Here is a 27,890-nt window from a genome sequence, read left to right as displayed (position 1 = left end):
AAGGAAACAAAGGACACACTGTAAGAGTTTAACCCAAATTGTTTTATCCTTTCTGCTGCAGAAGTGTGAGAATACAAAGGGACATCATTTAAAGGTACCGTAGATTATAGAGTTGTTCATTGATAGCTGTGTTTTGTCCTGCGCTTGGGTTGAAAGGAATGACTGACTTTGGGAAACATGTTTTTTTATTGCAAGAAACATGTTTTGTTTTGGTTTTAATTGCAAAATATTCAACATGTACCAAAGAGAAGCTTTTAAAAGAAGTTCATGTTGGGGTGCCTGCGTGCTCAGTGGGTTAAGCCTCTACCTTTGGCTCAGGTCATGATCTCGAGCCCACGTTGGGCTCTCTGCTTAGCAGGGAGCCTACTTCCCCCTTTCTCTCTGCCTGCTTCTCTGCCTACTTGTGATCTCTGTCTTTCAAATAAATAAATAAAATCTTTTAAAAAAATTAAATTAAATTAGAAAAATAAAAGAAGTTCGTGTCAATTATCAAATTATATCATAATGAATGAAATCAGGAAATCCATGAATAAATTCCTTCTAACAGGACTTTCATCAGAATCATTTATAAAGGCAGGTTCTCTCTCCTCTTTTGTGTCATTAAGAATACTATTTAGACAATGATAACCACACAGGAGAATTAACTATTTAGTTTGAAATTTCTTATTTTGTTATTAATAAGCTTAGATGACTAACTTCTGATTAACATTTATCAGTTAGGAGGCCAAAAATCTGAGCCAGGTGCAGCCTCTCAGACTCTCAGTTTCCTTAACTGGAAAAGGGGCGTAATAATAACTGAGTTAACAGCTGCTGTGTAGAGTTGTTAAGGGAATTGAGTGAGAAAATTTATTTGAAACTGGTTTGTAAATTCTGTGGGACTTAAAATGTACAGCAACACTGTAACACATATATAGCACACATGTAGTGTATTTATAAATTACATAATCTATATAATATAAATTAGCACATATTACAATTATTTAATTATGGTGAATAATACCATGCAACTTCATATATTTAAAGTGTGGCTTGGATTCATAAATATGTTTTCTATTTAACATATTATTGTCTATCTATGTCTAAAGGGGCACTGACATATAATTGTTCTACTGGTTCTGGATTATTTGTGATTAACATGGATTTAATACTGAAGTAATTTCTATAGTTGCTTAGAGTTTTAACTTTTATTTTGTGTGTTTTAAATAGCTTCTGCTGGAGTCATCTTGTTAAATTGGGCTGTATAAACATGTAATTATTTATACCAATTCATGCTAGGGCTATGGTATAAGGACTGCCAATTTCCCACCATTGCAATTATAGCCATAACCGGTCTTAAGTTATTTGAATTAAACAGTTCACTGTCTCAAAATCATACTTTTTGAATTTTCCCTACAAGTCATACCTTCATTAAATTTAAAAAAAAAATAAAATTACTTTATACATATATATTTTATATATACAGAAATTTAAACTGTGTGAAAGATGTGTTCACAATTCTTAAAAAGTTGGTAATTCTGACCTCCAATATATGTTTCAGAAACAGTAAATGAAACTTTTCCTTAAAAAGATGTTCTTCATACTTTAAAATAACTTTAATTTCCTTGGATGTGAGTACTATGTAATTAAGTAATCCCTTATACAGAAAAAAAAAAGTGTTAGATGTATATACATAATTCTGCCACCGCAGTTAACAGAAATGTTATCATTAAGGGTTTTGTACATTTTTGAGGAAACTAATAAATATTCCCGGGCTGTCCTTTTTTTTTTTTTTTTTTTTTTTTTTTTAAAGAAGCATTAATCATATTGACTATAGAGTTGTAGCAGAGAAAAAGGAAAACAGAGAGGTCATACCTAGCAACAACTACTTCTGAGAGAAAACACTCTGTTTGTCAACCTTGGCTAACATGAATGTCATTATTAACCAAGATTTGCTGTCATAAAGTATCTCTTATAGTTCTCTTATAGTTCTCACAATTCTTTATAAATTGAAATATTTGTTCTTTGCTATTTTATAATTCCCAAATTTACCCCTGGTTTTATAGATAATTTTATTTTCTTAATGGATAATTTTCACTAATTCATTTGATTTGCCTTATGGAGTACAACTTGTATATGGTGGTTTCAGTTGGTTCTAAGCTTGATCTCTTGCCTACTTCTGAACCATCAGCAAAATTCACATAATTGTGTCAGGTAAACTCAACATCCACTGAATTTAGTTATGTTTTCACCATTAATTCTGGCAAAACTTTTTTATAGCAATGTGGAATGTTGGCATAATTAGACTTTTCAGGGTAGATCAAAGGAGCTTATGTCTGAGAAAGGAACATGATGTACTATTACATTTCAGAGCCAAACATGTACATTAGACCCATTTTCAACAAGCCCAAGCCATTTTCAGAATGTGTCTGATTTGGATCAAATTGTCTTTTTTTTCCCCCTTCAGAACTTGGCATCACTTATCTCTTTCATATTTTTCTTAGAACAAATGAGCTAAGAAATTCCTGAACAAAAGTTGTGAAACTCCATAATCACCACTAAACAAATTTAATTTAGCAGTTTATCTGAAAACTATTCATCAACAGAGGAAAAAATACACCAGAAAAACACTTGTGGGCCTATGTGTTTTTCCAACATCTCCTAAATGAATTTTTCTTGATTGTGTATGCTGTTTCATTTGGAGCCACACATAAAAGAAATCTGACATACATGTAAGTGTTTGTAGGCTGAGAGAATATTTATGCTCAAATTTAAGCTAATTTTCTCTATAGTTCCATTGCTTTGCACTCATAAAAGATTACATTTAATTCACCCAATTCAGATGATTTCAGACTTTGTCCCTGTAAGTAATATTAATTGTATTTGAATTGCAAATGACCACATAATCTCATTTTTAATTTCAAGCCTGGGGACCAAAAGATTCTACTAAAATCCAAACAGATGTTCAACATGAAGAATGTTTACAGTCTTACTGAATATAAAATGTTTTTTGGTCACTAAACTTTTCGATATTAACAAAAGGTTTTTGCAGAAAGAAACCCATTTTTGTGTGGCCTCATTTATACAGCAATTGTGTGTGCAATCAATTATTTACAATTCTTAGTTTCTACATTATGGGATTGGGAGGACACAACAATGTATTTATAAAGTAAATGTCTAAACTTCTACTATTGGCAAGATAGGGTAAAAGGGACAATTTTAACCCTCGAGTGTTCAATAAATTTTTATTTATTTAGGAAAAAAAATATATGAGGCAATGATTTTAAGGTACTAGACAACAAGCAGTGAAGGTCAGTGATACTGGAAAAGAGGGAAATAAACAAGCTAAGTTCTACAATTACCCTACTTTACTATCTGGAGAGTTTCCAGGCCATGGTACAGGAGGAAATGGAGGCAAAACCATGTGGTTACCCTACAATAAGGAGAAGAATTAGAAGGTTTAAGAGGACCAGTAGTGGAAGTTCCTTGGACAGGCAAATGATGAGGAGAAATTTGCACAGAAAGAGAACGAGCTTTAGAAATATACCAAGGTTTCCCTCTTACAAATCTTTAGCTGAATGTTGATCGTGCATAAGCAAAACTACCAGTCCAGGAAAAGAGCAGACAGAAGAATCCTGGAGCTATACCAAGTCTTTAAGAGTTGATGTTCTCCAAAGTCAGGATGTAAAAACTTCATAAAACATGGGTCATGGGGTGCCTAGGTGGCTCAGTGGGTTAAAGCCTCTGCCTTCGGCTCAGGTCATGGTTCCAGGGTCCTGGGATCGAGCCCCACATCGGGTTCTCTGCTCCGCGGGAAGCCTGCTTCCTCCTCACTCTCTCTGCCTGCCTCTCTGCCTACTTGCGATCTCTGTCTGTCAAATAAATAAATAAATAATATTCTTTAAAAAAAAAAAAAAAAAAACATGGGTCATGAGTAGAGTATTATAAAATAGTATAGCCTCAGTAGTAGAGAATAATCAGCCCTAGACTAAAATCTTTCCTGGTCCCACCTAACAAAGCTCATAAATAAGCTTTTAAAAAGATCAAATTATTTCCACATGACCTGAGATTCTCAGAAAAGAGTGAATGAAAGAAAGAAAGAAAGTCTCAAGTATTTTTTATTTTTTGAGTATTAAAGAAAAACACAATATTTAAAGAAATAGTCAGAAAAATTTCCAGAAAGAAAAAAAGATCAGAAAAAATAAAGCACAGAAAAATTACTACAAGACACATTACAATCAAATTGACTAACACCAGTGATAGAGAAGAAAATCTTAAAAGTAGTTACAGAAAAAAACACATAGTACATGTAGAGAAATGAGAATTAAGATGACAAATGATTTTTTTTTTTGAAACAATGGAAACCAGAAGAGAGTGGAGCAATATTTTTAAAGTACTAGGAGAAAGTAAAATTGTCAACTTGGAAGTTTACACCCAGTATGAAATTTTTCTAAAACTAAGGCAAAATAAAATATTTTTAGACTACAAAAGATGAAAATTAACTATTAGAATTTCAATATAAGAATGTCAAAAGAAATTCTTCAAACAGAAGGAAAATTATGCCAGGATATATACCTTGATCTGCACAGAAGAACAAAGAACACCAGAATTAGTTGTATGTTAGGTACATACAAATTATTTTTTTTATTTTAATAATCAGTTTAAAAGTTAATCATTTAAACAAAAATAATAACAGTACATTGTGGGGTTATAACAGATGCAGAAGTAACATTTATAACAATTATTTTAAAAATGCTAGGATAGATACAATGTGAATATTCAGTTGTATTTAAAGTAGTATAATACTATTTGAAGATAGACCATAATAAATTAAAAGTAAATGCCAGAAAACCTGAAAGCAAGCACCAAAAAAATACATATAGGTAGTTAAAGCAAATAAACCAACATGGAGAGATGAAATCATAAAAGATAATTAATTTTAAATAAGGCAGAAAAAGGGAGGAAAAAAGAGAACAAAGAAGAGACTGAATAAAGCAAAAAAAATAAAAAATAATAAGGTGGTAGATCTAAACCCAACTATGTCATTAATCACATTATATACAGTCTAAACAACTCAGTTAAAAGGCAGAGATTGTCAATTTGTTAGACTATATAAAAAAAAAAAGCAAGCCTCTACTATTTGGTGTCTATAAGAAACTTACTTTAATGCCACAAAAACTTGAAAGTGAAAGGATAGAAAAGGATATACAAGGAATAGAAAAGGATATATCATTCTAACACTAATGAAAGTAGGAGCATCTATATAATGTTAGAAAATGTGATTACATGGGGTGTCTGGGTGGTTCAGTGGGTTAGGCCTCTGCCTTTGGCTCAGGTCATGATCTCAGGGTCCTGGGATTTAGCCCCATATTGGGCTCTCTGCTCATCAGGGAGCCTGCTTCCCCCCTCTCTCTCTGCCTTCTGCTTGTGATCTATCTCTCTGTCAAATAAATAAATAACATCTTAAAAAAAAAAAAGAAAATGTGATTACAGAGAAGAGTTTAATTAGGGATATAGAAGGTCATTTCATAAGGATAAAGTGCCCAATTTTTCATGAAGACATGAACAATTATGAATATTTATCTAGTAACAAACTTCCAAATACATGAAGCAAAAGGTATCATAACCAAAAGGATAAATAAACCAATACACAATTATATCCAAATATATCACCACCACTCTCTCTACAATCATTAGAAAATGTATAGTGAAGATTGGATCCCTAATGATTAGATACAAAAGATTTAACAATGCTTCACCTAGTTATCTCTTCACTCAACAATAGTAGGATATCTGTTTTTTCTAGCACATACAGAAATTTTCAAAGTGGACTGTATTCAAAACCATAAACCAAGTCTTAGTAAATTTAAAAGTACCCAAATAACACAAAATATGACCATAGTGGAATTAAATTAATATATAATAGAAAGATATCATTAAAAATTCTCTGGAGGTTGGGAACTAATAACCTACAGCTGATGAGTAAATAAAACAGAAAATTAGGAAGTATTGTGAACTGAATGAAAATGAAAATAATATATTAAAAATTGTGTTGTGCAGTAACAGCATTTTTGAGAGGAATTTATACCAATAAAAAGCCCAGAAAATTTATAGCATCATTAAAAACTACAACATTAAGAGTAAATTAAACCCAAAGTAAGGAGAACAAAGGAAATTAATAAATTTGGCAAAAGGAACCAAGGAAATATATAACAAGAGCAATAAAGAAAACCAATGAGGGCCACCTGCGTGGCTCTGTTGGTTAGGTATTTGACTCTTGGTTGCAGCTCAGGTCATGATTGCCGGTGGTGAGCTGGAGCCCTGCATAGCGCTCTGCGGTCAGCAGAGAGTCTACTTGGGATTCTCTTTCTTCCTCTTCCTCTTCCTCTTCCTCTGCCCCTCCCCACACTGATACTCAATAAATAAATAAATACACTCCTTTAACTACTAAATAAATAAATGAAAGCCAATGACATCAAACTGGTTTTCTGAAAGAATCAATATAATTTATAAATCTGTAGTCAGACTGATCAGGAAAAAATGATATGACACAAACTGCCAATGTCCAAGATGACAGAGGGAAGAAGATCACTGCAGAACTTAGGAAAAATGGAAAAGGATTATAAGAAAATAGTATAAACAAATTTGTGTCAATTTATTTTATTTTTTATTTTTTTTTAAAGATTTTATTTTTATTTATTTATTTGACAGAGAGAGATCACAAGTAGAGAAGCAGGCAGAGAGAGAGAGAGAGAGAGAGGAGGAAGCAGGCTTCCTGCCGAGCAGAGAGCCCGATGTGGGACTCGATCCCAGGACCCTGAGATCATGACCTGAGCCAAAGGCAGCGGCTTAACCCACTGAGCCACCCAGGTGCCCCATCAATTTATTTTATAATTTAGGTGAAATGAAAAATCCTTTGAAAGACACAAACTACTAGAGCTTCTCAAGAAAACAGAAATACATATAGAAAGAATAGATAAATATAGATAACATGAATAGCCTACATCCATGAAATAAACTGAATTTGTAGTTGCAAACTCTCCCCCAACGGAAATGTTGGAGCCTCATGACATTACTGGTGAATTCTTCTTAACAGTTAAGTATAAATGATGCCAGTCCAACAATTTTTTTTTCCCCAAAAGTTAAAGAGAAGGAGATACTTCTCTACTTATTTTATGAGGTCAGCAATGACCCTAACTTCACAACCAAATGACGACATTAAAAGAAACTGCAGAACCATATTCACAGTGAACATAGATATCAATATTTTTTAAATTTAACAAATCAAGAAATGGTGCTAAAACTGTTGGTACCTTTATTTAAGACAAAAAAAGAAAAACAAACAAACACAACAACAAAACAAAACCCAAACCAAAGAACCTAAAAAGACTTTGATCCATACCTCCAACCATATAAAAAAGTAACTCCCAATAGATTATAAACCTAGAGCTAAAAATTATAAAACTTCTATAAGAAAGTACACGAGAAAATACTTGTAACCTTAAATTAGGCAAAGATTTCTTAGACTCAAGGCCAAAAGCACAATCCATAAAAAGAAAATTTGATAAATTGAATTTTATTAAATTAATAACTTCTGTTCTTTGAGAGATATTGTTAAGAAAATGAAAATGTGCACAGACTGGGAGACATTATTTGTAAGTCAAATATCTTAAAAAGGACTTATACTCAGAATACATAAAGAAATTTCAAAAGTCAACAAGAAAGCAACCAGTCAAATAAAGAAATGAACATGAGGTTTAAACAAACCTTTCATGAAAAGAAATACAGAAATGACAAATAACCACATGGGAGGTGTGCAACTTTGTTAATACAGGAAAGCAAATTTAAACCACAATGGTTTTTAAACCACACCTATTATGATAATTTTTAAAAAATAGAACAATGCCAAATTCTGGTGAAGACACAGAGCAAGTAAAATGTTCATACACTGCTGGTAGGAATGTAAAATGGAGAAGCTTCTTTAGTCAATAGTTTGCCAATTTCTTCTATTCTTAAACATACACTTAACATATGGTTCAACAATCCTACTCTTTATTATTTAAATTAAATGAAAAATTAGGTTCACCTTCAAATCCGTACTCAAATACCTATAGCAGTTCCATTTGTAATCATTGAAAATGAGAAGCAATCCAAATACCCTTCAATTGGTGAGTGGATGAACAATTTGTGATACATCATACAATGGAAAAAAATTCAACAATAAAAAGAGATGAACTATGTTTAGATACGGTAACATGGAAGAACTTTGTATTTGTTTGCTAGGACTGTTGTAACAAAGGGCCACAAACTGGATGGCTTGAACAACAAAAATGCATTTTCTCACAGTTGTGGAGACTGGGAATCCTGAATCAAGAGGTCAATAGAGTTGGTTCCTTCTGAGGGCAAATCTGTTTCATGGCTCTCTCCTATCTTCTGCCAGTTTGCAAGCAATCTTTAGTGTTCCTTGGCTTGTAGAAGCATCACACCGGTCTGTCTTCATCTTCATGTAGCATTCTCCATATAAGCCCACCCAATTTCAAATTTCCTCTATGACACTGGTCATACTGGACTAGGAGTGTATTATATGCCAGTATGACCTATCTTGACTTAACTAATTATATCTACAGAACCCTATTTTCAAAGTCACATTCTGGGACATGGGGGATAAGGAACTCAACATATGAACTTGTAGGAATGCACTTCAACTCATAACAAACCTCACACATGTCATGCTAAGAGAAAGAATCTAGACTAAAAAAGCTACATACAATGTTATTCCATTTATATGACTTTCTAATAAAATAAAAACTGTAGGGACAGAAAACAGATCAATGGTTTCTAGGTTGCTAGAGAGGGGAAGGGACTGACTACAAGAAGGACTGGAGGGATTTTTTAGAGTGACAAAACTATTGACTATCTTGATTGTGGTGGTGGTTACTTGACCACATTTACTTGATAAAACTTGTTAAACTGTACCAGAAAAGGGTGATTTCTAATCTATGTTAATTGCATTTTAATAAAAGAATGTGGAAAAAAGAAATGGGTTACCAATTATGGGTATATTTCATATAAAGCCTTGAATTTGCATGAACAAAAATCATCTTTACTGTATGGTGAGACTAGAAAAATACTTTCATGCATCCTTGGCCACCACCTAAGTATAAAATTGATGCAAAGGAAAGTATTTGGGCAAACTAAAAATCTCTATATATGCATAGCCTTTGAACCATTTGTGGAAATTATTCCTAAGGAATAAATGTTTTGTGTTATGAAAGAAACACAATTTAGGCATAGTGGATGAAAGACAAATATAAAAGACACTTCACAGAAAATGTTTTCTAAAGATTTTATTTATGCAAATGTTAGGAACCATATGCTGAACCTTGCAGTGTAACATGCAGAGAGCTCATCTTTAAGTGGCCCAGGGGATATTGCCCAGACTTATGAAATTATTTAAAGTTATTTCAAAAAAAAAAAAATCTATTTAGTCTATAGAACCAAGTACAGATTCAAAAAAGCTATCCCAAGTAGGAAGAAGTCAACTACATTATAAAAAAACAATGTGTTTGTTATATTTTCAATTCTCCTTTGGGTCAATTATATCTGTACATTACCCCCAAAATGAAATGTATATGTTATTCCTTCTAAGATCCATCTGATCATTAGCAGTTTTACCTATTGGCAGGTTTCCAAAGAAGATCCAACATGTTCCAAAAATAGATCCTCTCTTATATTTACGACTGCATTTAACTTTCAAATGTGTTGTCAATGCACACGAAATGCTTAAACTTCTTAAAAAGGCTCTCCATTGTTCAAACAAAATCATACCTAAAAACAATGATATATAAGGTCCTCTGTGATCTGGCCCTTGCTTGCCCAACTTGTTCTATCTGTCATGATTGTCCTGTCCCTCAATATGCTCAGATTAAACTGGATTTATCTCAGTTCCTAGACTGCATCACACTATCTTGTTTCTTATGCCTTTGTACATGCTGTTCCCTATGCTTAGAACATACGGCCCCTTCTTCTAACCAACTCCTACTCAACTTTGAAAGCTTGGCCAAGGGGCGCCTGGGTGGCTCAGTGGGTTAAGCTGTTGCCTTCGGCTCAGGTCATGATCTCAGAGTCCTGGGATCGAGCCCCGCATCGGGCTCTCTGCTTGGCGGGGAGCCTGCTTCCTCCTCTCTCTCTGCCTGCTCTCTGCCTGCTTGTGATCTCTCTGTCAAATAAATAAATAAAATCTTTAAAAAAAATTAAAAAAAAAAAAAGAAAAGAAAACTTGGCCAAGATATCCCATTCCATATGGGAACTAACAACATCATAGTGGTTTTCACAGTGACAACAGTACAATCACCTGTTCACCTTGGTAGGGTATAGAAAGAAGCTGAGTCTCTTATTCCCCATTGCATCACCAGGTTCTCACATACAAAAGGTATAGATTGAATATATAATGATGAATATCACACAGTCTCTTTTTGAACATTATTATATTTTCACAGGAAGAATTTGATTCTTCCCTTAATTAAAATGGTAGGTAGAAAACACCAAGAGATGTGGAACCAAAAGGTTCTGTTGCTTGGGTCCTGTATTTTCTGTGAATGTGATCTGTAATGAGTTACTCAACCTCCCTGAACCTTAGTTTCTTCAGCTGTAAATGGGGCCAATAAAAATATCCTTGTCACTAGTTGAACTACAGGAAAAAATTGGGTCATGCATATAAAAGCATTTTTTGAAATGATAAAATGCCATATATATGTCAGTTATTTTATGGTCCACACTTCAGCAGAAGTCACATGTGTAACGTTTGGTAGTAGTTGAGTTGTCATTTCTAAAGCTCTATCAGAATCCATCAACAGTAATAATAAATAAATGTACAAACTAAGTACAAGCAGTATGCTTGTTATGTAAATACGTTGTCATACATCCTGAGTTGCTAATTTCAAATGTACTTTTGCTCCACCTGTTAAAAAAAATCCAAAGGCATCAACATCATAACTTGCAAGTTTCTTAGAGCTACAAGCATATATCAGTCAAAACCCATCCCATAGATTTGCTTAAAATTAAGTTGGCCAGATCCATTATGGAGATTTCTTTTTAGTCTACTTATTCCATCATTAAATATCACTGAAGTGAAGTTTTGAGCAATGAAAAAAGTATAATTGGGCATAGAGTTAGCACCAAGATCGATAGAGGAAAAACTATTTTTTAATAGTTTTTCAAAGGGGCTATCTATAGAAGAGACTCCATTGAGGAAATGGTGACATTTGACTAATTAAAACCTGGGATATCTCCAATGGCAGCTTCAACACTGTCACCTCTTTTGACTGTCAAGGACTGTCTTTAAATAAGGTGTGTTGGGCTCATTGATTTGCATGAATTCTTCTGGTTTCTGTCATCTAAAAGTCTAAAAGTCATGTCTTACAATTTGGAATGTTTATGGGCTTTGACAGTTCCCATCTGGTGCAGGGATGTCTAAGTGCCCCAAGCCTAGTTGGCAAAACTCAGTTAAATCTTTGTTTTTACTTGATATAATTTAAATTATTTATAATGGTTATGTCTCACTGATTATTAGAGAGAATTTTTTTGATGACACAGGATTTCCTGTCACCATTTTCCAGATGATGAATAAATGCAAGGTAAAATGACACACACTTCTTATTAACATGAATTTTCTGATATTGTGATTATAATTAGTTGGACTGTACTCCCTTCATTAGTTATTTATTTATTCACCTTCGTTTTCCACTTCATTTTGGAAAGGATTTGTGGTGTTGTCATTTCATTAACAGAAGTGCAAGGGCAATTGGATCAGAAATGTCAAGTATTCAAAAATTGACGACCTTGAAACAATCATCTTTACAACTCCACAGAGCAAAAATTTAACCATGGCAGAATGGCTTTCTACAAGAAAGGAACTAGGGTAGAGGTCAGCCATTAATGTCACATGTGTGGAGATGGCTGACTCACATGTTCTAGTTGCTAATTATTTATTCCCAATTCATGGACATTCATGCTCTCTGTTCTGCTTTACTTAATAAATATTTATTAAGAACCTACTGTGTGCCAGTCATTGTCCTTAGTACTGAGGAAAGATAAAGAAAACAGAGAAGATAACTATCCTCATGGAGCATACATATTAATAAAACAAATGAAGCAAAAAATAGTAAGCAAAAGAATTTTTTTTTTTTTTTTTTTGAGGAGTTCTGTGGGAAATACAGAGAACTATGTCTGAGAACAATGGAGATGGGGAGGTCAGTTAGAGAGACACTCTCCTGAATAAATTTCCAGTTGCTCTGTCCCTATGTTTGTTGTAAAATACCCTTTTAAATTAAAATGTGAGGTTGTGATATTATATAAACAAAGAATCTTGTGCTCTAATGTTGTGGATTTAGATCCGACTTTTCGCCTGTTGTAAAATGATCTTTCTTCCCAAACATTATATTGGCTACCTGGATGTAGGCAATATTTCAATTCCAATTACTGGTTTTGCATTAATAAAATTATGCTACATAATATTTATTAAGCTCTTATGCTAAGCATAAATTATGTCCTTCAGTCTTCACAGACCATGAGATAGGTTTTTTTTAATATTAAAATTTTCCTTTCTAAACAAATTTTGATTATACAACAGTGTTATCAATTATAGTCACCACTTGGGATGCCTGGGTAGCTCTGTCAGTTAAGCATCTGCCTTAGGCTCAGGTCATGTTCCTGGGGTCCTGGAATTGAGCACCACATTGGGCTCCCTGTTCAATGGGGAGCCTGCTTCTCCCTTTCCCTCTGCCTCTCCTCCTGCTTGTGCTCTCTCTTGCTATCTTGTCACTAGCTCTGTCTCTCTCTCTCAAATAAATAAATAAAATCTTTAAAACAAAAACAAAACTATAGTCACTGTGTTATACATTGGATTCTCAGACCTTATTCTGCTTACTCCTGTAAGTTTATCTTTTTATCAACCTCTTCTTATTTCCCTTATCCTCTTCCCCTGTCCCTGGCAACCGCTTTTCTATTTTCTGTTTCTATAAGATTGACTCTTTTTTAAGTTGCCAATTATAAGTTATGCATGTAGTATTTTGTCTCTTTCTGGCTGGCGTAACACCCTTGATATCCATCCGGATATCCATCCATCCATGTTATCACGAATGGCAGGATTTCCTTCTTTCTCATTCCTGGATCATGACTAGATCATGGCTGGATACTCTAGTGTGTGTGTGTGTGTGTGTGTGTGTGTGTATGAATCTACTATCTATATCTATATCTTGATATGTAATATTATATATATAACAAAATACTATATATGTATATGTATATGTATATACTCATATCTATCTATATATACGTACACGTACACATATATTTATATCACATCTTTATCCATTCATCCATTGATGGGCACTTAAAGTGCTTCCATGCATTGGCTGTAGCAAATAATGCTACAGTGAACGCGCAAATGTGGATATTCCCTCAGTATCTTCTTTTCATTTCCTTTGGATATATCACCAGAAGTGGGATTGTGTGGTCATATGATGGTTATATTTTTTTAAATTGTTAAGGACGCTCCATACTATTTTTTTCCATAGCGGCTGCAACAATTTACATTCCCACTAACTGGACACAATTGTTCCCTGTTCTCTACATCCTTACAAACACTTGGAATCTCTTGCCTTTTTGATAATAGCCATTCTAAGAAGTGTGAAGTGCTGTTTCATTGTGGTTTTGATTTGATGTAGCTAATGATTAGTAATGTTGAACAAATCTTCATGGGCCTGTTGAGCATTTGCATGTCTTCTTTAGCAAAATGTCTATTCAGTTCCTCTACCCATATTTTAACTGGGTCATTTGGTTTTGGTTTTGGTTGTTTTGTTGTTGAGTTGTGAGTTCTTGATACTTTTTACATTAGCCCTTTATTAGATATATGATTTGCAAATATTTTTTCCCACCCCATAGGATGCCTTTTCATTTTATTGATGGCCTCCATTGTTTGCAGAAACTATTTAAATTGACATAGTCCCAATTGATTTTAGCTTTTGTTGTCTTTGCTTTTTGATGTCAAATACAAATATCATCGCAAAGACTGATATCAAGGAGCTTATCCTTTATCTTTTCTTTTAGAAATATATGGTTTCTGTCTTTTAATTCAAGTCTAATACATTTTGAGTTGATTTTTGTTAATGGTGTAAGATGGGGTCCAGTTGAATTTATCCAGGTTTCCCAACACCGTTTATTTAAGAGATTATACTTCCTCCATTGCGTATTCCTGGCTCTTTTGTCATAGAGTTAATAGACCATATATGTCTGTGTTTATTGCTGGGCTTCCTATTCTGTTCTGTTGCTCTGTATGTCTGTTCTGTTTTTATGCTAACAGCACAGTGCTTTGATTACTATAGCTTTGGATTATAGCTTGAGATTGGGAAATGCAATACCTCCAGATTTTTTTCCCTCAATATTGCTTTGGAAATTTGGGGTCTTTCATGTTTTTCTTTTGGGTAGTTTTATTATCATTTGTGATATTACATTTTTAACCATTTTGTTCAAGTATAACATGGAAGTAATAGAGTACACAAATCTTAAGATTTATAATTTAATAAATTTTTATGATGTGAACACCAAATATAACATTACCAGTAACCAGAAAATGCCCTTGTATCAACTCCAGTTAATACCTCCTCCCAACAGCAGCCACTTTCTTGAGTTCTATCACATTCGATTAGGAAATTTCTTGTGAATATACATTCTTTTATGTTGGGTTTTTTCCCCTCAGTGATATATATATATATATATATATATATATATATATATATATATATATTTTTAGGTTTTTATTTATTTATTTGACAGACAGAGATCACAAGTAGGCAGAGAGGCAGGCAGAGATAGAGAGGAGGAAGCAGGCTCCCCACTGAGCAGAGAGCCTGATGTAGGGCTCGATCTCAGGACCCCTGGATCATGACCTGAGCCGAAGGCCGAGGCTTTAACCCACTGAGCCACCCAAGCGCCCCCTCAATGATATATCTTGAGATTCAACAATATTGTTGTATGAAGCAGAAGTTTGCTCCTTTTCATTGATGTATGTTATTCTAATGTGTGACTATACTATGATGGGTTTATCCCTTCTACTCTTGATAGACATTTGATTATTTCCAGGTTTTGACTCTGATGAATAAAAACTATGGGCACTTTTCTTCATGTATGTTTGTGTACTTAGGTACTTATTTCTGTGGGTAGACATTTAGGACTAGACTTGCTGATTCATAAGGCATGTATATGTTCAGCTTTAATGGATATTGATACATAATTTTCTATTAGTTGATACTTTGTCAAAGAAACCGAATCATTATGAGTGATATAGAGTAAGAAATTTATTATGGTAGTTTGACTTTACTCATTAGTTGAAGCTGGAGAAGCAGTCTATCGAGGATGCTGTCATTATGTCTAGTGTTGAGCTCCAAATCACTCAAAGTCAGCCAGATCAGCAGCTGGGGGGAAAAAAAAGTTGAATTCAGAAGAGAACAATGACAACCTGGAACTCAAGGAAGAACCAGAACCCTTGAGGAAAGGTTAAAACTGTTGAGAAAACCTCTGACTTGTTAGGAAAAGGCAAAAGTGCTTTTTGTCACTTATTATCTCCAATATTGATAATGGGGATCATCTATGGGAATAGCTGGCATTGTTTGCCATGGAAGTCTACACATATTTGGCCCAGGGCCCTTGGAGAGGATGAAGGAAGAGATCACCCAGAGCTGATAAGTTGTGAGTGAGCTGGAGATCAGTGACAACATGTAACAATTGTCACCATGCCTGACTTCCTGCAGTGACCCTCAGAGCAAAAGGAAAATGGCTCCTGATTTACTCTTGCCTTTTGAATATCACTTGTAATGTTAACAAAGAATCCTATGAGCAAAGAACTTCTATAAAACCTAGTTTCAGGGGCGCCTGGGTGGCTCAGTGGGTTAAGCCGCTGCCTTCGGCTCAGGTCATGATCTCAGAGTCCTGGGATCGAGTCCCGCATCGGGCTCTCTGCTCAGCAGGGAGCCTGCTTCCTCCTGTCTCTCTGCCTGCCTCTCTGCCTGCTTGTGATCTCTCTCTGTCAAATAAATAAATAAAAAAAAAATCTTAAAAAAAAAAAAACACCTAGTTTCAGCTTAGTCAAGTCAATAATAAAGGACAAAGCCACCCTTGTCATCTTGATATGCATAAATATCTTTTCTAACTATACTTAACTTCTTTTTTTAACTATTCTTAACTTGTTTTTTATTTATTTATTTATTTATTTATTTATTTATTAAGATTTTATTTATTTATTTGACAGAGAGAGATCACAAGTAGATGGAGAGGCAGGCAGAGAGAGAGAGAGAGGGAAGCAGGCTTCTTGCTGAGCAGAGAGCCCGATGCGGGACTCGATCCCAGGACCCTGAGATCATGACCTGAGCCGAAGGCAGTGGGTTAACCCACTGAGCCACCCAGGCGCCCCTTAATTTGTTTTTTTAAAAAAAGAAAGAAAAATCATCTTTCTATCTAACATAATTCAACTATCTTTATGCAACTCAAAATGTGCTATCCATCTCCTCATACCATAACATCAAATCCTTTATTTTTTAGGTCGTGTTTTTTACTCTCCTAGTTGAATTACATGTTTATTTTGAAATTCTGAGTTTAAATCGTGAGCTATAAGTTGAAAGTCCATGGATATATCTTATGGGGGATGGTTGAGAAGTGGTAGAGAAAAAAAAGTGGTAGAGAAAAATAAAGAAGGGATATTCATAACTTGCATAGACTTCATTTTCACAACTAGCCACTTCTTTGCAGCTCATATCTTTCAGCTTCATACTTATTTTTACCCTTAGGAAGTACTCAGCTGGTTACAGTTCCCTACTTGGTGTGGTGACTTAAACTTTTACTCCTAAAGGATTTATAGTCTTGTCTATATTGGGTTATAATTTTGCACTGATTTTTGTTTCTTTTTCAGGTCGTTTATTTAAATTCCAATTAGTAATATACAATATAAATTTAGTTTCAGGTGTATAATTTAGTGATTCATTACTTCCATACATCACCCAGTGCTCATCACAAGTGTGCTTCTCTATCCCCATCACCTATTTCACCCCTCCCCCAGCTCACTCCTCTCTGGTAACTATCAGTTTGTTCTCTGTAGTTAAGAATCTCTTTCTTAGTTTTTCTTTCTCTTTTTCACCCCTCTATGTTTGTTTATTTTGTACCTTAGTGTCCACATATGAGTGAAATCATACGGTATTTGTCTTTCTCTGACTGATTCAGCATAATAATTACTAGCTTTATCCATGTTATTGTAACTGGCAAAATTTCAATCTTATTTTATGTCTGAGTAATGTTCCTGTGTGTGTGTGTGTGTGTGTGTGTGTGTGTGTGCATGTGTACCTCATCTTCTTTATCTGTTCTTCAGTCACTGGATATTTGGGCTGCTTCCATAATTTGGCTATTGTTGATAATGCTTCTGTAAACATCAGGGTGGATATATCCTTTCAAATTAGTATTTCTTTATCCTTTGGGTAAATATCTAGTAGCCCAATTGCTGGATTGTAGGGTAGTTCTATTTTTAACTTTTTGAATAACCTTTATACTCTTCTCCAGGAGCAACCTGAACCAGTTTACACTCCCACCAAGAATGTGAGAGGATTCCCCTTCTTCCACATCCTTGCCAATATCTGTTGTTTCCTGTGTTGTTAATTTTCTCATTGTAGTTTTGATTTGTATTTCCCTGATGATGAATGATGTTGAATATATTTTCATGTGTCTGTTGGCCATGTGTCCTCTTTGGAAAAATGTATATTCATGTCTTCTGTCCATTTCTTTAACTGGATTATTTGTTTTTGGGGTATTGAATTTGATAAGTTCTTTATAAATTTTGGAAACTAACCCCTATCATATATGCTACTTACAAATATCTTCTCCCATTCTGTAGGTTGTCTTTTAGTTTTGTTGATTGTTTTCTTTGATGTGAAGTACAGAAGCTAATATCATCCTCAATGGGGAAAAAGAGCTTTTCATCTGTGATTAGGAATAAGACAAAGATGTCCACACTCAACACTATTACTTAATATAGTACCAGAATCCAAGCCACAGCAATCAGATAATACAAAGAAATAAAAGGCATCCAAATTGGCAAGGAAGAAGTCAAACTTCCACTATTTACAGATGACATGATACTCTATGCAGAAAACCCATAATGGAGTGCCTCAGTGGCTCAGTGGGTTAAGCATCTGACGGTTTTTTTTTTTTAATTTTTATTTTTTTTTAAATTTTTCTAATTTATTTTCAGTGTGACAGTATTCATTGTTTTGGTACCACAGCCAGTGCTCCATGCAATCCATGCCCTCTCTAATACCCACCACCTGGTTCCCCCAACCTCCCACCCCCCGCCCCTTCAAGACCCTCAGGTCGTTTTTCAGAGTCCATAGTCTCTCATGGTTCACCTCTCCTTCCAATTTCCCTCAACTCCCTTCTCCTCTCATCTCCCTGTGCCCTCCATGTTATTTGTTATGCTCCACAAATAAGTGAAACCATATGATAACAGACCCTCTCTGCTTGACTTATTTCACTCAGCATAATCTCTTCCAGTCCCATCCATGTTGCTACAAAAGTTGGGTATTCATCCTTTCTGATAAAGGCATAATACTCCATAGTGTATATGGACCACATCTTCCTTATCCATTCGTCTGTTGAAGGGCATCTTGGTTCTTTCCACAGTTTGGCGACCATGTTGCTGCTATAAACATTGGGGTACAGATGGCCCTTCTTTTCACTACATCTGTATCTTTGGGGTAAATACCCAGTAGTGCAATGGCAGGGTCATAGGGAAGCTCTATTTTTATTTTCTTGAGGAATCTCCACACTGTTTTCCAAAGTGGCTGCACCACTGGTGGAAGCACCAACAGTGGAAGAGGGTTCCCCTTCCTCCACATCCCCTCCAGCACATGTTGTTTCCTGTCTTGCTAATTTTGGCCATTCTAAGTGGTATACGGTGGTATCTCAATGTGGTTTTAATTTGAATCTCCCTGATGGCTAGTGATGATGAACATTTTTTCATGTGTCTGATAGCCATTTGTATGTCTTCATTGGAGAAGTGTCTGTTCCTATCTTCTGCCCATTTTTTTATATGATTGTTTTGTGTGTGTTGAGTTTGAGGAGTTCTTTCTAGATCCTGGATATCAACCTTTTGTCTGTACTGTCATTTGCAAATATCTTCTCCCATTCCGTGGGTTGCCTCTTTGTTTTGTTGACTGTTTCCTTTACTGTGCATAAGCTTTTGATTTTGATGAAGTCCCAAAAGTTCATTTTCACTTTTGTTTCCTTTGCCTTTGGAGACATATCTTGAAAGAAGTTGCTGTGGCTGATATCGAAGAGGTTACTGCCTATATTCTCCTCTAGGATTCTGATGGATTCCTGTCTCACTTTGAGGTCTTTTATCCATTTTGAGTTTATCTTTGTGTATGGTGTAAGAGAATGGTCGAATTTCATTCTTCTACATATAGCTGTCCAGTTTTCCCAGCACAGTTTATTGAAGAGACTGTCTTTTTTCCACTGTATATTTTTTCCTAGCATCTGACTTTTGATTTCAGTTCAGGTTATGACCTCAGGGTTGTGAGATGAATCCCTGCACCAGGCTCCACACTGAGTGCAGAGCTTGCTTGACATTGTCTCTGTTCCTCTCCCTCTGCACTTACCCCCATCCCACTCATGCTCTCTCTCTCAAAAAAAAAAAAAAAAAAAAGACTCTACAAAAAATTGCTAGAACTGATATACAATTCAGTCAAATCACAGGATACAAAATCAACATACAGAAATTTGTTGTATTTCTATACACCAATGTTGAAGCAGCAGAGAGAGAAATCAAAGAATCAACCCCATCTACAACTGCACCAAAATCCGTAAGATACCAAAGAATATACCTAACCAAAAAGATCAAAATCTGACTCTGAAAACTATGAAAAAAATTGAAGATAATGCAAAGAAATGTAAAAACATTCTTTGCTCATCGATTGGAACAACCACTATTGTTAAAACATCTATATTATCCACGGATTTTAATGGCAGGACATACGTGTGTTACGAGGCACTCAGAGGATATTCTGAATTCCAGGCCCACATCGTTTTAGCGATAATACAATTTCCTGCTGATAATCAGTATCAACTATGCCAGATAGTAGAGCAACTACTGAATCAGTGTCATGGAAGCTTAAAATGCCCAGCCATCAATCTTAACTTTCAGTTTAATGGAACCAACACTATTCCCCCTGGTGTAAGTATACATCCTTTGGGAGCTCCGGACCTTGTGATATACATTAGCCCTACATTATAGTTACTAGTCATATGAGAATGTTTATATTAAATTTAAATTACCTTAAAATTTAAAAAACAAATTACTTTATATTAAGTACATTTTAAAATTTATCACTGGAGTGGCAATAGCCATATTTCAAGATTTCAGTGTGGCTCATGTTTACATATTGGACTACACAGATGGGGAACTGCACTATATAGTCTAGAGACCAGCAGAATCCAAGATTTTATTGACAGAAGCAAAAAAAAAAAAATTGCTAGAGGAATACAAAAGCTAATGGTGAGAATAGTCTCCCTTTCCATGCATTGATTCTTGGACCAATGAATTTTCACTAGAAAAAGCAGTGCTACATAGAGGTTGCTGATCTACAATACACACTGCATCCTGGAGGACCCTATTTCAGATATTCTCATCATTTGAAGCCCTAATTGAGTCTTTAAAAAACCATTCCACCATGCTATTAGTAAAACTGCTTCAGGATGATGAGAGAGATGGTAAGAGACTATGTCCCTGATCAGAACAAAGCTGTGTGAAATATCATGATGCTGAGTAAGGTTTTCTATAAATCTTTGAATGAAGGTTTTTGGCAAAAGTCTTAAGGGCAAAAAAGGACAATCCATTATCAGAGTAAGTGTCTATTCTAGTGAGAATAGTACTGCTCCTTCCAATGGAAAATGGTCCAATGCAATCAACTTGTACCAGTTTGCTGAATGATATCCCCAGGGAATTGGGGGAAATGGTACAATACAGGATTCAGCATTGGTTCTACTACTGAGAGTTTGGGCATTCAGCAGTGTTTTACCCAAAATTGCACTGGTGGTAGTAGTTTATGTATTTGAGCCCATGTGTAAAGTTTATCCCTAAAATCATAGCCATTTTTTTTCGTGGATTTATTGGACAAGGCCAGCAGTGTCTGTGGGCAATCTGACTGACTTATCTCCATAGAATGGGTCATATTTTCCAAATGACTATTAAAATCCTCCTATTCGTGCTCACTTCAGCAGCACAAATACTAACATTGGAATGATACAGAAAAGATTACCATGGCCACTGTGCAAGGATGACACAGAAGTTCATGAAGTGTTCCATATTTTTAATATCTACCATTTATATTGACATGGATGGAACTGGGGGGTATTATGCTAAGTGAAATGAGTCAATCAGAGAAACACAATTATCATATGGTTTCACTCATATTTGGAACATAAGTAATAGTGCAGAGGACAACAGGGGAAGAGAGGGAAAACTGAAAGGGAAGAAATCAGAGAGTGAGACAAACCATATGAGACTCTTGACTCCAGGAAATAAACTGAGGGTTGCAGAAAGGGAGGTGCGGGGGCGGGGGATGGGGTAACTGGGTGATGGGAATTAAAGAGGGTATGTGATATGATGAGCACTGGGTATTATATTCAACTAATGAATATTTGAACATTATATCAAATACGAATGACCTACTAAATCTTGGCTAATTGAATTTAAATGTAAAAAAGAGAAAATTAAAAAAGAAAAATAATTTTTAAAAAATCCTCTTGTTAGAGGTTACTCTTTGAAGTGTTCACATGAAGAACAATTATCTTCACAATCCATGCATGTCCATTAACAGAACCAATATTACAATTATATCCCTTTCAAATTCTCCCCCATTCATCTAATCATTATTCACTGTCCATTAAATAGTATGGATTCATACCACTGGTCATTTCTTTCTCCTTCCAGGCAAAGCAAACAACCAGGTACATAGCTCAAAGCTTTGTCTACTGGAAGATTTTCCTTTATCACTATTCTCCAGGGCCACTCCAAAGTAGACCTGTATAAATGCCCCAATCTCTAAAAGAGGCCATTGTTTTCTTAGCCCGCTGGTTATAGGGAAATCTCCATATTGTTATGAGGGAAGGTTGAGAGGCGGGAGTGAATGCAGTGTGAATATGGCCTGTGGGCATATGGGCAAATTGCTCAGTTGAGCTCAATCTTGTACATACCACTACCATGTGACAATGAAGTATTGTTGTGCTGCCCAACTTTATGGTTTGAGGGTCAGATGACACCTACTTCATAATGAGCTGCTTAGGTCTTATGATAATCTGGTGGTCTATGATCAAGCATTCATTTGTTGCTTGACCCTAGCAGTAAGCCTGAAGCTGTTTCTCAAAATGATAATAGTAGTGTACAGAGGATGACATGGTTTTGACCCAAAATTTTAGATGTTTACTATGTGATCTAATTATAGGGTCTTGCCAAAGTCTCTGTAAAGTATCTCAATCTGTCATAGATGTGTCAAGCATCATTAGACCAGTCAAGGTCATATTCAAGTGGCAGGGAAACTGAAGACTTTTTTTTTTCCCTAGGCCTTACTCAGATCTAGTGGATTATCAAGCTACTCAATAAATTGGTCAGAGTAGCATGCCAAAATTAGGTTTATAGTTCTGTAAATTCTAAATTGGCACACTAACTATTTTTGGTTCTTTTTTTTTTTTTTTTAATAATAGAGAGAAGCAGATGCAACCGTTAGTCTTTTATTTTATTTTTGAGCTTTTATTTATTTATTTGACAGACAGAGATCACAAGTAGGCAGAGAGGCAGGCAGAGAGAGAGAGGAGGAAGCAGGCTCCCTGCTGAACAGAGAGCCCGATGTGGGGCTCAATCCTAGGACCCTGGGACTATGACCTGAGCTGAAGGCAGAGGCTTTAACCCACTGAGCCACACAGGCGCCCCCTAATCTTTTATTTTAAAAAGAGTATCTCAATATGCCTCAGACCACTCTGTCCCTAAAAATTCCATTGAGGTAACAGGTATCTAAATTTTTGTGGGATTTCTTTCCCTTGCCTCTCTCATGAATGTATTCTACCAAAATGTCTAGAGTAGCTTCTGCTTCCTGCTCATCTCTCACCCATTCAGCATGATCTCATAAATGTAATAGCTTATCAATGTAATGATGCCTTGTGGCAAAAAAGAAAAAAACTGTAATGATGCCTTGTGGAATGAAGAGGCTGTATAAGTCCCTATGGACAATATTATGGCATAGGACTGGACATTTAATATGGTTTTGTATTACTGACACTGCCAGAAAAAATAAATTATTTCTGATAATCTTTACTGATAGATAGGGGGTAGGAGGGCTGAGAGAGAGAGAGAGAGAGAGATGAGAGAGAGGGAGAGAGAGACATTTGTCAGATGCCAGGACTGTGTTGATTTGTTCCAGTAATGATGCTACCTCTGGACCAGCAGCTGTAATTAGATTTCCTCACCTGATTAAATTTAAGAACACATTATCAACTTCTAAATTCCATCTGTCTTCTGCTCAGGCCAAGTAGGGAAGTTGAAGGAAAATGTGGTAGGATCATCACACTATACATTTCAAAACCTTGTTGATAGAAACTCTCTGAAATTCCTCCAGGAATATGTTATCTGTTTTGGTTTATCATTTTGGTAAGTAGAGGCAGTTCTTCTACAAGTTTTCATCTGAATGTTTCTACTGTACTTGCTATGGAGCTACTCACGTACGTGGCTCATGCCTGTGAGAAGCTAGTGGAGGGAGTCTGGTGGGAACAGAAGGAGCTGAATATCAACTGCTGTCCCCGCTAACTAGGTGAGCTGGCAGATAAGTGACAAGATCTATAAACCGTCCTGGTACCTGTGTCCTGTGCTTGCTTAAGAGTGTAAGAAATATGACCATCGCTTTACTTTGCCTTATAAATATCATCTCAAAATCATGAAGATATTTTTCTATTTTATTTTACAGAAGATTAGTTGTTCATTATTCAAATTAAATCTATAATATATCCGGAGTGGATTTTTACATGTGGTTTAAGATAAGCAATGAAATGCATATTTTTCCCATGTTGATTCCCATTTGATTCAGCATCATATATTAGAAATATCATCCTTTCCTCCATTGCATTGCTGTCATGTTGGTGATAAAACAGAAACTGCACACAGAATGGAATAGAATAGAATTTTTTTTTACTTTAATAGGAAGTCATGATATCTGGGAGTTCAAGTCCTCTAAAATTTTTCTCTTCATTATTTTGCCCTTTTGCCTTTCCATACATACATGTTTCACAATTCGTTTGCCAATTGCCACAAAAATTTTTATGGCTTTGGTTGGGGTGCATTAAATGTAGAAAACAATCTGTTGAGAATCTATATTTTGACAGTGCTGAAACTTCTAATCTATGAACATGGTGTATTCCTCTATTTTTTTAAGTCTCCTTTAACACTTTTTTTTTAAATATATATATTTTTTAATTTTTTAATTTTTTATTTCTTTGCAGCGTAACAGTATTCATTGTTTTTGCACCGCACTCAGTGCTCCATGCAATCTGTGCCCTTTCTAATACCCACCACCTGTTCCCCCAACCTCCCACCCCCCACCAGCTTTTCTTTTTTTTTAATTTTTTTGTCCAGAAGTCATATGCATGTTTCTAGTTGGATTTATTCTTAAGTATTTCATGGTTTTGACATTATAGAAAATAATAACTTTTTAAGAATTTTTAATAATTTTGTTACTATGTAGGAATTGTATAGATCTTTCACCTTGTAATTTTCTCCATTTTATTATTAATTACATTTACTAAATTTTCTTTTTCTCAATTATGCCAAATGAAAATAATGACCCTTAAATGTTTTTCTGATTCTGATAACTTCTATTTTTTTTAATTTCCTTTTAAACTGTCTAGGACCCCAGTACTCTTTTGACTAAATGTAATGGTAATGTACTGTCTTGTCTCATCCATAGTGTTAACTGTACATCATTGCTGTGTTTTGTATTTTATCAGATTGAGAAAATATTTTTTATGTCCTTCTATTCCTGGTTTTATAAGTTTTTTTTAATTAATAGGTATGATTGCTTTTCCTGCAAATATAGAGATGACCATATGATTTTTCTTCATTTTTCTGATGCTATAATAAATCATGTGGATCGATTTTAGAATGTTAAGTAATCATGTATTTCCTGAATATGCCTATCTTTTCTAACACATTATTTTGAATGTGACTGCTATCACTTAGTTTGGTATGCATATGCATACATTTACGTTTATGCTCATGAGATTGCTCTTACGTTCTGTTATAATCCCTACACCATAGATTTGGAAACTGAGGTACAGAGATTTTAAATAAATGATCAAAGTCAAACAGACAGTGATTTAGAGTGAGGGAATTTGATTCAAGAATATATTTCCGGGGCGCCTGGGTGGCTCAGTGGGTTGAGCCGCTGCCTTCGGCTCAGGTCATGATCCCAGGTCCTGGGTTCAAGCCCCGCATCGGGCTTTCTGCTCAGCAAGGAGCCTGCTTCCTCCTCTCTCTCTGCCTGCCTCTCTGCTTACTTGTGATTTCTGTCAAATAAATAAATAAAATCTTAAAAAAAAAGAATATATTTCCATAACATTAAATTATTAAATACCAGTTGCTGATTATAATGTTTTCAGAAAATGATATGTGATGATGCTGTTGCTCTGTGAAGCCTCATATATTAAATTTGTATTTTTTGAGAAATTATACCACTTTGGCAAGTGTGACAGTTAATTCTATATATAACATGGCTGGGTTAAAGGATGTCCAGAGATCTGGTAAATTATTTCTGAGTATGTCTGTGAGGGTGTTTCTGGAAGAGATTAGCATTTGACTTGAACAGTAAAAAATCATCCTTCCTAAGGCATATGGGTGTCATTTGATGGTGATGGGCCTGAGCAGAGTAAAAGGATAGAGAAAGGGTGAATTTGCTGCCTTTGTTTGAGGTGGGGCATCCCTCTTCTCCTGTCCTCACATAAGTGTGCTCCTGGTTCTTGGACCCTCAGACTCTCCAGGTTCTCCAACTCAGAGATGACAGATGATGAGACTTCTTGTTCTCCATGATCACATGAGCCTACTTCTATAATAAATTCCTTCATACATATTACATATATATATATATATATATATATATAATATATTATTTTATATCCCTAAAACAATATTATATATTATCTTGGTTCCATTTCTCCAGACAACTCAGACCAGTATTGGCAAATCTTTTCTTTTTTTTTCCCACACAGTGGTAGTGCATTTTTACCATGGCTTATAAAACCTTAAATAATCTATCTTCCTTCTTGTTCCTTAAAAATTTCTTTTTCTTCACATGCACATACATTCATTATGAATCTTCAGCCACAATGATCACTTGCCATTTTTTGGACAAGCCAAAGCCAAGCGTGCTCCTGTGTTCATGTCATTGCTCATGCTCTTCCCTTTGCCTAGAACTTTCTCCTTGTAAACATCTGCAAGGCTCGTGTGCATTTCCTTCACTTCTCTGCAGAAATGGTATCTCATGAAAAAGGAATTCCCTGACTTTTGTCACCTTCTTATGTAGACTATTAGCAGAAATACTCAGAGCCATGCTTCTTCCTTCCCTGCTTGCCTGCTTCTTCCCTACACGCTCGCCTCTTTACTAGTTCCCTTTACTTGTTTCCAGCCTCCACAGCCCGTATTGACACTCAATATTTTAAATTTATTCATCTAACATCTCCAAAATAATCTGAACTCCTTAAAAAGACAGGGATTTATTCTGGATTTATTTCTAGGTTTCAGATGTGTATCTGATATATTATAGACTTTTTAAAACAGATATTTATTATATGAATGAATAAATAAATGAATGCATGAGTTTCAAATTGTTAAAGTTACCTAATTTCTCAGAAATTTGCTAATTATTTTTTTTTCCTGTAAATCAAACCCTGAAGAAAGACAAACTTGGGGCCTTCATTATTATCTTCTTTTTATAGCAATGATTCAGAAGGTGTTGATAGGTATTTAATACTTCTTTCAGATGCATCCTAACTAGGTCCAAGGTAACTTGAAGGTGGGAACATTCATCATTTGCCATATGATAAACTTCTGTTGGTTGCTTGTAGTGCAAGGAGTTCATAATGCCCACTTTATATGCAATATGCTTGAAAAATGAAAGATTATTGTTGATATTAAAGTAAGATATGCAATATCATATGTAATTTATTTTCCTCGATGTATGCCCTTTAGCTATATTCAACCCTGTCCTTCACACCTAGTCCTAAGATAAATGTAAAAATGGGGTTCTGTATATAAATGGTGCATCTATCTACCAAATTGATTTCTGGGGCCAAAGAAATAATTGTAATTTATGAGATATGCTTGTGATAGTCATGAATGTTAAGCAGAGTAGATAGGTCTGGGTGACATGACTTTGATTTTTAATTATAGGTCAACTCAGCTAAATTCCATAGTGTGACACTTCACTCTTCTTTCTTTAAACTGAAAGCTAAAAGTGCAAATGAGCTAACCTTTGAATGTCAACCTGAGTTCCAGCAGCTAAATATGGAACTCTGAGCAAGTAACTTAACCTCCTGGGCTGTCAGTTTTCCTGGCGTGGCCCACATAATTTCTAATGTCCATCCTTAAATCTGCAAAAAAGACAATGGTTCTATATCATCATCTATTAGGGGAACCATCTTGGGTATTAAACTTAGGTGAGAAGTGTTTTAGTCCTAAGTCTAATACACAGCTTTCTGATGACAAGAGAGAGAGAAAGAAAGGGAAGAATGAGAAAGAGAGAGTGTGTGTCCCCTACATCAGAAACCTTTTTGCTTTA

The 27,890-nt window shown here is 35.2% G+C and overlaps 1 non-coding gene across 1 annotated transcript; it reads left to right on the top strand.

Annotated features, from left to right (window-relative positions):
- The first annotated feature begins 21,278 nt into the window (after positions 1–21,278).
- Positions 21,279–21,385, top strand: LOC125096577 (U6 spliceosomal RNA). The gene has a single exon (XR_007126258.1). It is a non-coding gene; the product is annotated as a U6 spliceosomal RNA (small nuclear RNA).
- Positions 21,386–27,890: the final 6,505 nt, after the last annotated feature.

The sequence above is a fragment of the Lutra lutra genome, chromosome 3 (assembly GCF_902655055.1).
Source record: "Lutra lutra chromosome 3, mLutLut1.2, whole genome shotgun sequence".
NCBI classification, from domain to species: domain Eukaryota; kingdom Metazoa; phylum Chordata; class Mammalia; order Carnivora; family Mustelidae; genus Lutra; species Lutra lutra.
The sequence above is the reverse complement of the archived record's forward strand: the minus strand, read 5'-3'. Positions and strand labels throughout refer to the sequence as shown.